This window comes from Lepidothrix coronata, unplaced genomic scaffold (genome assembly GCF_001604755.1).
Source record: "Lepidothrix coronata isolate B3197 unplaced genomic scaffold, Lepidothrix_coronata-1.0 Scaffold24, whole genome shotgun sequence".
In the NCBI taxonomy this organism is placed as follows: domain Eukaryota; kingdom Metazoa; phylum Chordata; class Aves; order Passeriformes; family Pipridae; genus Lepidothrix; species Lepidothrix coronata.
Genome location: NW_016690204.1, coordinates 6,962,772 through 6,981,080, shown reverse-complemented (window position 1 = coordinate 6,981,080; position 18,309 = coordinate 6,962,772). Strand labels below are relative to the sequence as shown.

General features: G+C 40.5%; 1 long non-coding RNA gene across 1 annotated transcript; it reads left to right on the top strand.

Moving 5' to 3' along the window:
* Positions 1–6,237: 6,237 nt before the first annotated feature.
* LOC108494430 lies at positions 6,238–9,388 on the top strand. The gene is made up of 3 exons (XR_001873843.1): positions 6,238–6,415; positions 7,463–7,618; positions 9,282–9,388. It is a non-coding gene; the product is annotated as an uncharacterized LOC108494430 (long non-coding RNA).
* Positions 9,389–18,309: the final 8,921 nt, after the last annotated feature.

Here is an 18,309-nt window from a genome sequence, read left to right as displayed (position 1 = left end):
CAGTGACTCCCCCACCTCCCTGGGCAGCCCATTTCAAAGTTTAACAACACCTTCTGCGAAGAATTTCCACCTCATGTCCAACCTAAACTGCCCCTGGTGCAGCTTAAGGCCACATCCTCTCATGCTGTCACGAGTTCCCTGGGAGCAGAGCCCGACCTCACCTGGCCACAGCCTCCTTTCAGGTAATTGTAGAGAGTGGTGAGGGCCCCCCTGAGCCTCCTGCAGGGCAAACACCCCCAGCTTCCTCAGCTGCTCCTCATCACACCTGTGCTCCACACCCTGCCCCACATCCACTGCCCTTCTCTGGATCCTCTCCAGCCCCTCAATGTCCTTCCTGAACTGAGGGGCCCAGAACTGGACACAGCACTCGAGGTGCGGCCTCAGCAGTGCCCAGTACAGGGGCACAACCCTGCCCTGGTCCTGCTGCCACAGGCAGAGATGCCACTGGCCTTCTTGGCCACCTGGGCACACCTGGCTCATGTTCAGCCACGCTGGACCAGCACCCCGAGGTCCTTTTCCACCGGGTTCCTTTCCAACCGCTCTTCCCCCACACTGCAGCACTGTGTGGGGTTGTTGTGGCCAAAGTGTAGGACCTGGCACTTGGCCTTGTTGCACCTCAGAACATATTTCCTTGCACTGCTTTAGCACCCAACTCCAAAATATCCTCTTACAGCACACAAAGGTTTCAGCTGCCCTACCACTGACTCCATAGCATTGCCAAGAAATACACTTTATAACCATAAAGCATCTCGCATCTGAGACTCACATATGTAAAGAGCAGTTAAACTAGAGGGCTGGAATAATTATGCAAATAATAAAAAGCTTTTTGCACACTTGGCATAGTTATCTATAAAATAACTCAGACTTGGAACAACATGAAATATAGTGTAATTGTTCAGCTCAAAGCTTTATCATAGTACACAAATCAATAGGTATTACAAAATTAAATAGACTTGCATTCAAATTTTCTTGGCTGAAACTTCTGCTTTGGAAGGAAAACATTTCATTGATATTAAACACAAACCTATTTTGTCTGACTCAATTTTTCACTCCCCAGGATGTGTTTCCCCCACTACTTATGTATGCCAGAAAAACAGTTGAAAATGATGGATTACACTTCTTAAATCACAGGTACACCACACTGTATAACAGAAAAAATGTCTGTCAGTATTTGCTTTTTTACCAAAAGAAGCAATCAAACAGACCTGCAGCCTCAGAGGAGTGCACATTCCCTTCATATCACTTGCTTCATTAATAAAGTCCATCAAAACCTAAAAGCATAAACATGGATAATCTTGACTTTATTTACACAGACCATCAAGATGTGAATATATATATGGATATGGGTGTACCTAATAATATAAATACTACAATAAAAAATGTTACTTTTGGAATCTTTTTCTTAAAAAACTAGACATTTTTAAAGGTGACTGTACTGCAGGAGCCAAACAGTGCATGCCTTTTCCCTGGGCAATTCTGGTAATTCTTTTGTTGGTTTGTTTCTTGGACAAGGGATGATGCCCTATCTCCCTGCCTTGTGGTAACAAAACCTATAGCCCAGGAGGGGACACGTGAAGGATCTCACTATTCTTGTTTTAATATCTTTAGTATAAGTTGCTGCAGAATATTTCTCAAATTAGTACAACACTGTTACCCCTAGTCTAGAAAGCCACAACTCAATCTTAGAGGGAAAAGGAATTTTCTCCGTGACCGTGTAAGACAATATGTGCCAACCTAAATTCTAAAATCCTAAGTACATGAACACATTTTTTGTCAAATGGCCAAGTTTATACTCAGGGTATGCCCAAAAAGCTGTCCAGACTTTGACTTCTCACCTAAGGCAGCACAATGCCATGAGGGATCCCGGTATCCCGGGGTATCCCAGAGGGCTGATGGGAGCTGGGAAGCAAAGCTGGGCAGTGCAGCCAGTGGCAGAGAGCCAGGCTGTTAAGGCACAGCCATCCAGCTCACTCACATTAAGGAACACACTTGCAAGAGAGACGGAAATACACTCATGAGGACCAGTTTCACATAATAAACAACCGGGGGCTTTGGTTTTAAATATTGGTCTTCAAGGAAGAGAAGCAAAATAATTCATAGCTGAAAAAACCCTTGTCCTCATCCCCATTTCACCTCTCAGCTGCACAGATTAGCAGCCATGTGCCCCAAGGCTTCCATGCCATTATTCTTATTTTTTTTTCCTTCAAACTACTGACATTAAGGAATAAGGAAACAACCAAACCACTGCAGAATAGAGTTCCAGGTAGGCTATTTTACCCTGCTGGGAAGCATATTTCTAAACTCCAACCGAATTTTTAGAAGAATATTACAGAGGAATGTTGTTTCCAGCTACTGTAACATGTGTTATGAAAAATAGGTGTTTTCTTCATATTCATCAGAATACTTCTTTCCGCCCAATTAGGGGAAAGATTTTAATAATGTTGCCTCCTATTGCAAGAAACTACATTTCTTTGCCTCTCATTAACTCTCACTGTGATACAAATATTAAAGATTCATTTCTTTTACTCTGCTTCTGCAAAACACGGTATTTATGAAGGTGTCATAAATAATATAGTGATGGAATAACTCATATTTACTGTAGGTTCACTCATGAGGGAGGAAAAAGTTATCTACCCAATTTCAATTCTGAGTCTAGAGAATACTAGATAGTCACTAGTTTTGAACAACTAATTTTTATTAAAAGAAATTAAAAATTTATACTGATACACATATATGTGATATACATCATATAATAAAGTACTTTCAGGAGGCAATTTTTTCCTAGGAGGTTGGTGAGGAACAGGTTGCCCATAGAAGCTGTGCATGCCCCATCCCTGGAAGCGTTGGATGGGACTCTGAGCAAGTGGAAGGTGTGGAAGGTGTCCCTGCCCAAGGAGAGGGGAGTTGGAACCAGATGATGTGCAAGTGCCACCCAGGGCGTTACCTCATGTCTGTCATCCACCTGATTTTTGCCAAGTAGCAACTAAAATCCTACAAAGAAGGAAAATCTTGTCCAATGGGCTCTTGCTCTCTCTACTAGCACTGAGCCATTTGTAATAGAAGCTTGTTTTGTATCAGAGATTGTGAGGGTTATTGGATACAGATAGAGCTGGGGACACCTTCCAATTCTGTTTAAAAGAAGGCTTTGAACAAGGCTCTGAATTCAAAGAGCCACCATAACATGAAAAACAAAAGGAAAAAGCAGCAGGAAAGCACTGAAGATGAGAAGCCATCAGAGGATACAGAGTCAGGAACAACCAGCAAGAGCTAACATGGATAGTGCAAATGCCCAAAAAGACCCAACAAATCAACAAACCAACAAAGAACCCCACCTTTATGTTTATAGAATGCCTCTCTGTTGTTTGCTATTTCTAACACAAATATCATTTTTTCTTAGACACCTCAAAGCTCCCACAGTATTGGTTTTCCCTCGAGAAGAAAGCTCTCCTCTTCTTGCACCAATGGTCATCAATTATTAGCAAAGCTATTGCTACTGCAGCAGGTTACTGCAGATTATAATTCTTAGGATAGGAATGATTTTGTCTCTTGTAAGCTTTTTTTGGATGGGAAGGCAGAAACAGAGCTACACCTCAACCCTACTCCTCTTGGGAAATAGACCTCGTGCTCTGCTGTTTAGAGATGCAGCACAGTTTCTAGAACTGGTAGGTCTCAACCTGTGTGATCAGTCAAAGCGGTTATTTATAACATGCTAGCAGCACAAACAAACCAAAAAAGAGTGTAAACCAGTGAGTTCACAAAATCCACAAGGGAATTTCAACTTGAAAAGATGTGAGGTATCTTTCTGCTCAGGGCATAACTCATTTACTGGCTGAGGTGAGGTCAAATAAAAAATTATCCTAATTATCCCATAAATACACAGTTATATTTCTGTTTGCATCTTTTACCACACTTTTACAAGCAGTAATTCTTGTGGTCTGTGTAGATATACCTTCTATTAAATTTAAGCAGTCTTTCACAGTGTAAGCTATGCACTTTTGACAGCCTAAGGCTTAGTTTAAAATGCAAAAAAGAAAAAGGTGGGTAGATATGTGGCTGATTAGCCAGTGTGAAGTCAAGTCAGTCTTCTCAGTACTTATGTTGCACCTAGTCAAGATACATGCACATGAGCAGCACTTAATTCATTACAAATGTATCAAGAGAAAGAATTCCAGGCTAAAAAGACTCAAATATGATCTAATGGAGAAATGTCCATCTGCATCTTAAACTCTGTAATAACTTCCATGACAATAACACCAAAGGGTTTCCTGGATAGAACAGCACAGACAAGAAGTGCAAGTAATAGGTGCCAACAAGCAGAATAGGTAACAAGGAGAAGTTGGGGAAGAGAATACAAGCAGCAGCACATCTCTCTCCGAGAAAACTTAAAACAAATACACATATAAAACAGCAGAGACCACATTTGGTTTTGCCTTTAAGAGGAAGAGAGAGTGAGATTTCCTTAGCTATCAAGATGATGCCTGAGATAATCTAATCCACCTTTAAGTTACTGCTGTTGAGTCATAAGGCACTCCTAAGAATCCTTCATTTTCTCACTCTTCTCCCTACACTTATTTTCCATTCCATCTGTAGCACTCAGCAAACACAGCAGCTGTCTGCAATCCATCTAATCTGAAACACAGGCATTTCACTCTGAAACATTCAGTGCATGTGTTTTGAAAAATAAGTCATGTAATATTCTACATTATTTAAAAGCTTTCATCATTCTTTGAAGGCTACTGTAAACAGTAGCTGCAGGGGAGTTCATTTCAATATATTCACTTTGAACTGCAAATTGTGTATGGTAGAAAATAGAATGACACATACAATTTTACCTTTTTTCCTGCTAACTGTTGTTTACAAATGTTAGAAAATCTGTTTTAAAATTCAAGGCTATGTCAACTTTCATGCAGTTAATTATCAGTGGTGGAATGAATACTATAGGTTCATAAAAATTGATGGGCCGGGGGAGGGGGGGGAATTAAGTGGCATTTGGATTAGGCAAACAGGATTGCTTCTGACCAAAACACACAAATCCACAAGAAATTAGCCACTGAGATCAGGATCTGTGCCCACTGATAAGCACAGACAGGTGGAAAATGTGGAATATCCCTGGAAGCGAACGCTGCTGATTTCTTTATAAGCCATTGGCATCAGCTTCATTAGAGACAGCAACAATGGAGCCAACCATGTCAGTGAGCCCTCCTCTGTCCCAAAATTATCACAGGCATTTCATCCCCAAGTGAGCATTTTGGGAAGCCTGATGTAGCAGGAGTTGAATAAAAGAGGACATTTGGAGTGTACCACAATCACTGGTACTACAGCACTTGGGAGCAACAAAGCACCTTGTGAGAGATGCCCCAAGCACCATCCACAGGACCACACAGAAAACATGGACAGAATGAAATAAGATTTTCTACTAACACAAAGTTCAAATGTGAAAGTGATAACGTTTTACAGACCTTGCCAACTTCCAGAACCCAGATCTTGTTGTTAATGGCACTAGCATTGCAATAAAGCTGGGTCACTGCATTGCAAGAGCATCCCAAAAATGATTAAGATTAGTTCTGTTTGCTACAGGCAAAATCACTTTTTGATGTTTAATATGTAAATGTTATTAACCACCACACAGTAATTGCACATTAAGTTAACACCATTCCCCAGTTCTTAGATTAAACAACACACTTTGATACACTTATTAGCAATATATCAGGCTAAAAATGAAGAGCTACTACACTACTGTCAAAGAAATGGTTTACTGGAGGTAGGAGGATTAGTGGAGGAGGAAAAATTGTGACACTTATGCACAAGCAACCACTGCCCAGCCAGGTCATCACTGCTGATCACTGATGTCACAGCAGCTGCTGCAGCTCAGGGGAGCCAAGGGACCCTTCACCCCCAAGTCACACAATGCTCAACTGCAACTTGGGGAGCCCACGTCTGAGCCTGTTCAACCTCGACAGCGAGAAAAAGGGTGACTTGTACAGTGGGCTGGAAGCCATGGAAATGCACCCTCTGGCTAGAAAACTATGGGAGGCATTGGGAAAACAGGAGAGCAGGGTGAGGTGCCTGGTCAAGGCTGGACAGGCCTGTGCAGAGCAGCCTGCCTGGAATCTTCCCCAAAGCACTGGCTGTGACACCACACTGCCCTTGTGCTGCTCCAAGAAGCAGGACTGGAAAATAACAGGGTAGTACAGAGCTGGATGGCTTCACAGCTGACTCTTGTTCCAACCTGAACATCTCTCCCTTCAGGAAAGGCAGCACAAGACTCAAGTTTCATTAAGGACTCTGGGCTTACTGTGGTAGGACTGAAAGGAGAAGGATGAGCAAGAAAAGCAGCTCCTACTGCACCACAGCCTGGAGACAGCAATGCCACCCAGAGGCCAGCCCGACTGCTCACCTCCAACGCACAAAGGGGGTACTGTAAATATATCCAACTTTTTAGTTTTGAGACAAGAAATCAAAGGTGAAAATCCAAGTTCTAGCAAACAGAATTGGAAAGTAAAATGTTCTGCTTTGAACTTGCAGAAAACAGTTCTTTGAGAAGCTCCTTATTTTAAAGAGCAACGGCTGGAAATTCAACAAGCTCTTTCATATCTCTCCCTTTACCATGTGGATGCTTTTAACCTGAAATAAGAATTTTTTTCCCCAACTTAAAGTTACCTGCCCCAAAATCTGGTTTGCAATTAGAAAATTAGATGGCCTTGTTTAGATCAGAAGAGTATGAATTCAGTAGATCTTATTACCCAATACATCTGCAATTTGCTTGTTTAATTCTACTTCTCTCTCTTTCTCACATTGTTGTGCTGCTCTCAGCAGTGCAGACCAAGTTCCAGGCACAGAACAGTTACAGAATAAATCTTAAGGAAGACCTGGATTAAAGAAATCTGAAAACTTTCTTCAGATAAAAATATGTCAAAGGAATCAGGCACTGTGCTACCCCTTAGACACAAATCCTGAGTGCTAATTCCATTGGATTCCTTGGGGAATCTCAGCTAAACAGTCAATGAGAAGGCCAAGGATCAGATTTTTTCCACAGGCTTGTTAGATGTACCCACTGCCCTGTGTTTTGTGAAGTGTGTGCACAGGGAAACAGCACTGGAAACAAAAACACTTCAGCAGAATTGCCTCAATACTGATTTTAACAAACATTTTGTCAATAACCACTTCAGTAGTGTCCTTGGATGAAAACTCTGCACAGATAATTAGTTTGTATGCATCAATAATTACACCGTTGTGCCAGTTTTTGAGGTTTTTTTTTCTGCCAAATGTTTTTTTTCTGCCAGTGTTTCAACAACACTGTGTAGACACATTAGAAACTTAGTGCAGTAAGTGACTTCCACTCTAGATCCCAACCATGGATTGAATGGGATTTTTTTGGGTCAAACCAAAACAATGGCTGGTGTTGAAATAAAAATATTTTAAGGAGAAAAACAGCGAATTTGTATTTGTTTGATCCAAACAGGTACATGTTACTTTTTCACATGGTGACCAACCCTAAAAAGTTCTCTTATTTGCATTCTGTGTGAAGTCTCTGACTTGCAATGGGATTCTGTAGCTGTAAATCACCTCTGCCTTGCACTTCAGCTCAGTAATGCAGGAGAAATATGCCACTATCTGGGTAAGTACCTGCACTCTTTGTTTCAATTTATCCCAGATTTATGATTTTTGCCTTACTGACGTTAAAAAATATGAGACTCTCTCTTTAGAATAATTGCTCTTTATATTTGTTCCAATCTTATTTGGAACAAATACCTTCTGGAATATTTCAAATGAAGGGATGCAGTGAAAAGTTCAATTCACACCCTCTTCATGATTCTACCTCTCTGAGGAGCTGCAAACATTGTCCAAAACCTGCCCAGATGTGCATCAGATCTTCAACAACCACGCAGGACTCAATACTCAAGTCTTCCTAGTGTTTGCCAGAATCTTTGGCTTCTGACTTTCAAGATGACTTCAGTAAATTAAAAAAAACCCCAACCTTAACTTCCCATTCTATTTAGATATATAATACCCTGAAAGCTAAATAAATCATTGAAAACAGCCATGTACATGCTGTACTGTTTGCAACCAGGAATTGCTTTCTTTGGCAAAATCCTAAATGAAATATTCCCTACATGAAATATTTCACAAGAATTTTATAAAATACCTTGCCTGAATAAAGCACGCAGCATTTTACATATATATTAAACATTTATAAGGATCTGGACCATTTATACTCCAGATCAAAATGATAATTGCTTAAAAAGCCTCCAACCCCCCTCAGATGGTTCCATGGGCCAGTTGGCACTCAGGGCTGGTCATGGAACAGAAGCTCTGGCAGCCAGAGTTGATTTAACTCTGCTGCTCAAGTATTTGAGGGAAGAAAAAGACTGTTTTCATACAGCTTCCATGCCCAGAGAGAGGCTCCAAGTTGGTCTCTGTCAGGATTTATTTTCTCTTATTAAGACACATTTCAGGGACTGAGAGATTTTTCATAACAATTTCTACTTCTAACTTCACAAACAGGAACATCCAAAACTTTTTTCCTAATCTGATTTCTAATTCAAATTATGTGTCAGAGCCATTATATTTATTATTAAAGAATCTGATCATGCACCCCTTATTTCTTTCCACTGCATAGCCAAATTATAAATTAAACAGTGCCTAAGCATACATGCCATTAACTGTTTGACCACTGAAATCCAGAGTCATGAGGTTGACTGCAAAATAACTTAATTAAATGAATGCAAATATCATCTGAAAAGTCATGAACTCTGCTGCCCCAGAAGTTCAACTGATCCTCCTACAACAGCAGACAAAGTATTAGAAAGAAGTCTCTGAGCAGTGATATAATACAGGCTGATTTCCAGTGTTTCACTTCATATATATTCTCTCATGTAAAATTAAACAACTTTGTATTATTGCTTTCAGTGGGTGGCATTCTCATGGTCTATCTCCCATCTCACAAAATAAAATAAATTGAAAGGAAAAAAAAAAAAAGAAAATAAGTATGTTTGAGATGTCTAGCCCCAAAAAAGCTAAAATTTGCCAACAGGTCCAAAGATACAGGGTGAAAAGGAAAAGGAAGAAAAGTAGGTACAGATCTTTGCTAAGGCAGGGCTAAAATACTTATTTCAAAATTTAAGTTTTTCCAATCTATCATGTGCATCTGAGAATAAACTTGCTTGCTTATACAAGTTTTATAAACTACACTGGACCAATCTTCAAAGGAAGTTGGGGTGAGACTCTCCATGTGTGTCCTGGTTGTCTGGAAGCCTTTCCTGTCTCCTTTCTATTTTCAGTTTTCCTTTCTGTGTATGGACAGTCACAGCCTTTGCAGTTGGAGCTGGGACCCCACCTGTCTCAGGTCCCAGTGGCAGAAGTGTTTGCCTCCTGCAGTTCCTGGGGCATCCTTGAAACCTGAACTAAGTGATGTGACTACCAGGACAGCTGCCTGGAATTGTTGGACCGTGAATAATAATTCTAAGAAAAAAGACTTAGTGTATTCATACCAACATACAAGATTTAGTCGTGAATACTTTAAAAATCAGCATTAATAATTATATCCCCATGCATGAAAACATGGGCAAAAATTATATAAGGAAGATCTGAAAGAAAGACTATCCCATTCTTCCCCTAATGGAATAGAACCTCAATTTGACTCTCACGGGAGGCAAAGAAAAGGACCCTACTAGAACTTCTGAGAATATTTGCATTTCTGTATCGTGAAGTTAAATCCCATTAGTCCACAGGGAATGCACAGCTTTACCTCTTCAATCTTCCACTAAGTGAAATGGAGGATAGCTGTTTACAGCAGAGGCTGGACTCTTCCTCCACTCCATCAGGCTTTTCCTTATAGGTTTTTGCTCCCATTAGACATAAGATCCATAGTTATAATTTCCAGCACTGGAACAACTGGTACCTGCAGGGCTTGATTTTTGCACAGCTAAGGCACTGTACTGTCAGTTCCAAACAGGCTCTGAGTCTGCAACAAAGCTGGGGAACAAATCTGTTCCTGTTCCACCAAGTATTTCAGGCTATTTAACCAGAACACTTAAAACTCCCCTTTTCTGAGAGTAACACAGTGGAAGTGTTTACCCATCAGACTGCAGATTTGCTACTCTGTGATTAAATTTTTACTTATTTTCCCATTTTTCCTCATAAAACTGAAAAGCTTTGCCAAGAACAAAACCAGTGGAATAAGTAACCAGCACCTGGAAAAGGAACCTGTAGAGCTGGTGGCAAGAGCAGCTCCGAAACAGGGCTTAGCTAAAGGATTTGAAANACATTGCTCTTCTCAAACACTAATTCTTTGTTGTCTCTGATCACTTGATTCCCTCTCAGCTTCCTTCAGCACTTCTCAGCACTCCCCAGCTCCAGCCCTTACACTGAGCTCTCCCTGGATGTTGCTGTTTTCTGTCTCTACTACTCTGAACTAGTTTTTCATCTATTCCACTTTCTTGCTTTGCCCACCCCACCCACCATCTGCTCCCCTCCAGTCCCCTTTCAGCTTCTCTCTCCATTTGTCAGCTGTTCTCTCTTAGTTCCCTTGGCTGTTTTCATCCTTCTTTCAACTCCCACAAGCTTTCTGAATTTCCCCTTACCTGCTCTCTTATCCTGCTTTATTCATGCTTTCCTCTCTATTACACCTCCTGCTTCCTGCAGTTCACTCTATCACAGCAAGAGCATTCCCTTTGGATTCTGCACACACAATACTCTAAATTACACAACTATTTCTCCTTCCTGTCTCTAATCTTTTTACCTCTCTTTACTGCTTAGTATTTTTCCCTTTTAACCATTCGTTGCATTTATTTTCTTGAGACAAATATGTGTGATCAGAGAAGAAATCATACAAGATGACCAAAACAAAAAAAAATCAAGTGATTTGAAAGATGATGTTGGAAAAAAACATGTAGGGGTTTCTCTATTTTTCATAGCATCAGTGAAAGAGAGTTTTGGAACAGATGGCAAAAGACTAATACATCCTTTCCATTAAGGGCTGAAGAATATTGATGTAATCTATGACAGATATTTATCAAACCCATTTTAGCAAGAAAGAAAGGAAATTCTTTAGCCTCTATAGTTAGCCTGTTGTAGTGCTTTCCTGCTCTTACTCTTACTGAAAAATATACAATCTAAGTTATTTGCTTGCATCCATAAGGACTTTGACTTCACAAACATAGCACACAGTCCCAGAGCTGGTTTTTTTAAAAAAAAAACAAAACAAAACAAAACAAAAAAACCACCTTTTTTTTCAGTAATATAATTTTTCAAAGAGGTCTTAAGTTTTTGGAAATCCATTTTTAAACCACTGAAAAGAAAGTCCCTCAGATCACATCACATCCACACAGACAGGCCATGGGGTAACACACAACTATCTGTCCCATCGGGAATGTTTGGTGGCTGGTCCTGCTGTCACTGAGTGAGGAACTGTCACTGCTCCATTTTCCCAGCAGTCTGACCCTGACTCCTCACAAGGTGGGCTTTGTTCCTGACAGTTTTAGTTTACCCCTGCAATGGCCATGGGGTGACATAGAACTGGGTGACAGTCATCCCTCACATCAGACATTGGCATGAAGGCAGCATTCCCTAATCCAGGAGCTGCTTTGGAGCACTCTCCTGAGCTGCTGTCTGGTTCTGTCGGCAGCAGCACAACTGTCTGTTCCACATATTCCTGCGGGACCCAGGCATGGAGCAAGGGGCAACTGAGGAGTCTCATCGTCCTGCTCTCCCCACCCTTCTGACTAAACAAACCTCCTTCCCTTCATCTTCCTTCACAGGTCATGATTTCCAGTTTGCTCTCCTTTGGAATTTGTCGGGGTGTTTGACATCCCCGTGTCAGACACCATCAGCATGATGGCCAGATCTGAGCAATGTTTCTGCCTCGTTAGCTCCAAATAGCACAGATTAATTACCTCCTGTTTCTTACATACAAAACTCTTGCTAACACGTCTTGGAGCGAGATGGGGCTTTACGAAACACACCCTCAGTCTCCTGACAAACTGGCACACAGCCTGCCATCCAAAACACTGGAGCCTTTTGGCAGCACCAGCCCAGAAGGGAGGACAACAGGAGAAGATGCACTGGCTACACAGAATCTCAAGGCAAGCTTCTAACTCCAAAAACTATAATAATGCTAGTCTCAATTTAAAAAAAAAAATCTATACTTTTTATTGATAAAATAGAAATAATTATCAAAATTATTATTTCTGACCAAAAGTGCATTCATCAAAATGTGAACTATAAAGGAAAACTGAAAAATGTGAGCTTTACAAGTGATTGATGTCAGCCTTTTCAGAATTCTTTATAACTCCTTTCTCAAGGACCATCTATATCCTTCATGTCTATTTGAGAATATAACACATTGCAAGTTCTTTGACTTTCTGAAACAACAACTCTACAGAAAACTAATAAATGCAAAGATCACTGATACTTGTGATGTTTCCAGTGTTCAGCTCTGAAATGGCAATTTTTTGCTGCCGGAAAAAGAAAATACAATGAATAGATAAAATATTCTTGCATATACTTCAAACAGAGATTAGCAGAGATTCAGGAATGAAAAGGAAGTAGCAATGAAGGATTTAATTCATCCCATGAAATAAAAATAGCTGTGTTGAGCCTTAAAAAAGAAGTGCTAAAAAAAATCTGATGAGTTTTGACATACAAACTTAATTACACTCAGATTTTTTTTTGTATATCTAAATGTGGATACAGGGGTCTATTTTTAAAGATCAATTCATTTTCAAAATCAGAAAGATTCTGACGTGCTCCTGACAGCCCCAGAGCTCCGTTACTCCCAAAAATCACACTTCTCTGTCTCTCTCAAAGTACATAAAGAACCCAACTGAAGATCCTTCAAGATTTTCCCTACTTTAACATCTATCCCAAATGGATATACCTGCCTTTGATCCACAGAGGCAACATGGCTGGGCTCCTTTAATGCATTTCTTTTTCAACCTAAGGTTGATATCAGGTATTTTCCTGAATAGTGACATCTAGAAGCGAAAACAGATATGTACAAATAAAATGTGTGAACTTACATAAGCAAAGTGCAATGATGCCTTTTGATATTTCTTTTCAAGCAGAAGTATAAATGAAGTTCCTGCAGTACTTGGGGTTTTGTGTTTGTCTTATTTTGTTCATGATGTTCCTGTTTCAAACAGAAATGACAATCTATGGAATTATTCAATTAAAATGCTGGGACTGTCTTCACCAGGAGTATTTCTCATTAAAGTGACAGCTCTTTCAAGACATCCTTTCATTCTGAGCCTCCATGTCTTACATTCCTACACTCAATGGAAAACATCGAAACAGGATGAGAAGCATGAAAGCAGCTTTTAATCCTGCAACTGTCCACAGAAACCATTTGCACACATGAGCAACTTGGAAGTTCCCAAGTCAGTATAAAAGATTTCCTCTAAAAAAAGTACACTGCACTGAGAGAGTTCCAGGAAAGTCTTCTGAAGATTATTGACAATTTGGGGTCCCACACCAAGTTCTACAGCCCTTGAAAATAATCTCCCAAGTCTGTCTCTCCTCTAAAGAATAGGGTTGAAAGGAGGTGTAGTGCTGCTGCCCTGGACTGCTCACACTGCTTGGAGCAGCCTGGAGTTGACCCCCCAGTGAACCCCTGCAAAGGGAGAAGGCCTGAAGACAACAGGGAAGGACCATGCTCACAAAGCTCAGAAGACAGAACTGACTTCAGCTACGAAGAAGGAATCTGAACAAAACGTTAAAAAAAAAAAAAAAACCCACACTCCAAGCAAAAACCCCAAACAAACAAAAAATCCAAACAAAAAAAATACCCTTGTACAGTAATTACATTTTTGCTGAAAATCTTGAAAGAGCAGACTAGGTGAATTCCAATGAATTAAATTCTGTTCTCTTCTTTTAACTCCAAGGCAAGAGAGAGTTGGAATCATCAATAACATTTCAAGTGTTTGTGTGGATGCTACTCAAGTTGTGCATTTATCTTTACAAAAGCTTAGATTTCCAAGGTGGTTTGCATGACAATGTGAAGTGCATATTAATTAAAACAATTCACAGTCAGATCAGGACTGATGACTGTAACAACTAATGCTGCCAGGGCAACTTCTCACACCCAATTTTCACTCAATATGCAGTAAAAAGTCACTGTCACCTCTGAGCAACCGTGTAATGAATCATCGTCAGGATTTATAACAAATGTCACAGTTTGGCAATCAAAAGACATTTGAATATTCTACTGAGCATTTCAGAGCCTGCAAAAACATCACCATTTACCGTTCTTGGGAAGGCATGTCAGTGGCAATGCAGAGGGCAGCGGTGACATCCCAGAGTGCTCAGGAATGCAGGCTCCAAAACCACAAAAAGAGCATCTCCCACACTTTTCACTGAAGATTCAGAACAGGGTATCTCAATAACAGCACAAAGTTTAGAATAAGCACTACCTGTAACTACAACTCAGCCTGACTTTATCACTCAGGATGTCCAAAATGTATTTGGAAATATCCAACGAGTATGGAAGGATTGGTTCTGCAATATTTGATCTGCTTACTTGCCTGGAATGGGGGAAGAAGGAGAGCAGGGGGACCATAGGAGAGCTCTTAAAATTTGTTCTTTGTCCACAAAATCCAGGAGAGCCAGGAGGCAGCAGCACTGACAGGCAGGACAGCCCAGCCAGTGTCTCTGTGCACCCTGGGTTTACAAACTGTCCAGCCAACACCTCCCAGTGAGCCCAGTTCCACTGCCCTGAGCAGTGAGTGAGAACAGCACAGAACCAGGGAGTCAAAGCTGCTGCAGGAAACCAAAGAGCAACACACAGAGACAATAAAACTGAGGGGCACCAAGGCTGTCCCCCAGGCTCTCACTTTTCACCCATACTGAGGAAAACATTTCTAACTCATCTTGTTTCATACAACAGCACATCAAAACAATAAATGATTCATTTCACTGCAGGCAGCCTCCCAGCTTAAAACCCCAAATATAGATTTGATTTCCATATATCTCTTTCTTTTATATAGAAGATATTAGTACTTTTTGTATTTTATCACTAAGTCTCATTTACTCAATCACAAACTTTTCAGTAATGGGACCCTCCCACTGTACATCAGTACCCAACCTCACAGGGAGGTCCAAGCCTGACTGTGTTTATACAGCAACACGTGCAGTTCATATGATGAGTAGAATATTTCCATTAGTGTCCCAAGGGATCTGAGAAGTCCATAATTCCCTGCTTCTGGCAGAGTGACTAGGGCTATGCTCACTAGAACCTGATCCAAACTTTGAGAATAAAACAAATATTTACAAGAAATTTGCTCCTGAAGAGGAACATCAACAGAACTATTCAGGAATTGTTTGCCTGTGCTGAAATAGAGATTAATTTTTCTGCCTGGAACCCACTGCAGCTTTCACCATGACAAAAATCATTACACAAGAAATTTTTGGGAGGTTTCCAAAGTCCGTTCATTCCCCAGCATTCATAGCTACTTAATCCCTTCAAGAAATGCATGCCTTTAGCTACAGGAGATGTCTGAACTAAGAAGTACATCATACCTTTAGTCTAGACAATTAATTAATCCACCAGAAGTAATGCACAAACAGCAGGAAACTGTTTTCTATTCTTTAATAAAAACACAATAATGTATTCAGAAATATTCAGTAAATTACAGCTACAACCAAGGGGAATACATTCAAAAGAAATGAGATTTTACATTAAAAAAAATATATTCCTCATGCACCCTGCTGACAATGTACAGCACATAAATTTTAACAGTTTGGGCCTCCCTCTCTTCAGAAACAAGCCAGATGCCAGCACTGAAAGTACTCCCCTCTAAAATATAAGCAACTTCTCTTCATTGGAAGACTCTGGTTTTGTTGGAAGCTTCATCCATGTACTGGAGCACAAGATTTGGCTCTCAACTTTGTTTTCACTTGTTTCATTCAATTTTGTAGATTTAGTCAGATGCTAAGCATCTTCTTGATACCTTTTGCAAATATGCTGTTCAAAACACAAGAATTTAGCACCTGTATGTGAGGGACTTCAAAGCTTCTTTAGGTCTAATCCCATAGGAATGAAACCATTAAGTTGCAATGTTGGACACCAGGATTGGATCCACAATGGGAATTCAGTAACCAAATTAGAAACAAAAAGGGACAAGTAACACAATCAAGAGAAAGAAAGGCCTGAAAGAGAGAGGAACAAAAAGGTAAGAGGGTCTAACCATTATGGGTTCCTCTCTAGGGTGAATCTTTGCACTAGGGTTTAAAAAGCCATACCTGGTGTAGACCTGTTGTGTGCCACAAACCCACACAAACAGGCCCGTGCCCTGCCCGTGGGCTGTGTGAGCTGTGCTCTCACCACACTCATGGACAATCCCTCCCTGGGCAGGGCAGAACATCTCCCTGGCTCCACTGCTCCCAGAGCAGAGGGGGCTCCCCTGGCCAGTCACCTCTGCTCACTCCCTGTCCTCCAGTGGAACCCCCTGGCAGAAGGAAAGAACCCAGGCACAAGGGTCTCCCCTTGCTCTCCTGGCCCAGACAAGCTGATGTGCAGCTTCCAGCCAAGTCCTGGATTCAATGCATCAGTGCTGGTTGGTTTATAACCAATGGCTGGCAGTGGCACAGGAAATTAAATGGATCCTATCTCTTGGTGAGCAGGACACATGATTTATGTCGTATTACAAAGATTAGGTCCCTTTCTTATTTAATCGGGATTTCTCCTGTAAAGTGATTGATAAACTTGTCAAATCACTGCTGTTGATTATACACTTGAAGGACTTGTTGGATAACTAATGTAACACAATTAATTATATTTCTGTAGAATTTGCACTGATTCAGCCTAAAGTCATGCCAGAGACTGCTAGCAAAGGGCTGGCCTTGCTCTGCCCCAACAGGAGGTCAAAGGAAAGTGTGGGGGTTTTTATTCATTCATTGAAATCAAAACCACCTACTCCAGAATATAATAGAAGGCCTTCTAAGTGAAATACTTCTTTGGCATTCCTAGCAAGCCCCTGCCTTATAGAAATGGTTCATTAACTTTAAGTAGCATGTTTTCTTATTTTGAGCATTCATTTCAAAATTTTAAAGATCTGTTGACAGATCAGCCCCAGACATTACCTATTAAAATGTTAAGCTACACTTGATGAAATATAATTATAGCACTTCTGACATCTTTAGGTAACACACACATGTTTAAGTCATATTCTGCTGAATTTATTTTTCTTTAAAATAAGCTGAAGTTTTAAAGCTTTAAAGAAATAACAACATGTCAACCTGAAATTTAATTTGAAAACTGCCTACACAAAACCACAATTAAACCTATTTTTGAAGATTTAAGCCTAACAATATACTTTGAAATGGCCTCTCACCCCCAGACTAATGGCATTGCTTCAAAACAAACCAAAAAACATCATTAGTCTGGTCTGGCAAGTGCTTATACAAACTGTCCAGCCATGGCAATATCCCATGCATTCCATTAATAACATAAAATTGAGACACATAATTCTGGGAAAACATTGACAGATTGATTGGTAAATAAATCATCTGATCACTTACTAGGTCCAGAATTTGAAGAATTCATTACAAGTTTAAAATATGGAACAAAGCTGCCAGTCTCTCCATCGGTATAAATAAAAAAAAAAAAAACAAACAAGCTCTTCTTGAAGATGCAAATATTTATAGTGGTATGAGAGGACTTTCTCATAACACTGCAATAGGTTGTAGACAAAGTTTACTGAATAAATAACAATGAGTGTTCTCTTTCACATGTATATTTCTTAGGAAAGTAGTCACTGCATCACAGCAAATATTACTGAAACGAAATAAAATATGTCTAAATGTGCACACACGTTCACAAGTATCTTGTCACAAAACCACTGTAAAGTTCCATTAATCTGAATACCCCCCAGCACAATCCATTAATGCCTTATTCCAGTGCATTCTTTAATGCATGACTTGGAATTGCTTCCATTCTTTTACACTTGGAACCCCCACTGCAGAAAAGGTTGTGGGTCTCCTTCCTTGCCTGATGGACCTTGGTGGCCATTTCCAAGAGGGAGCCCAGCAAACCAAACCTTTTTTAATAAGGAGCATCCTGAGATGCCAAATATATCCACTGTCACTCTGCAGGACTGAAAACAGCTTGAGGAGAGGGGGGGAAACTTCTAAAGCTCCCTTCAAGGTTCCCTCAGCTCAGTGGTTTCCCTGGTGCCTCTCAGCTGGCTTTGCTCACCCCAGCCTGGTTTCCCTTCAGGACGTGATTAATTCCTTCAGTGTAGCTCTCAACAATTCCAGTGTGGGTAACAAACACTGGGACTCAGGAGTAACAAACCAATTTCTCTCTCCTATCAA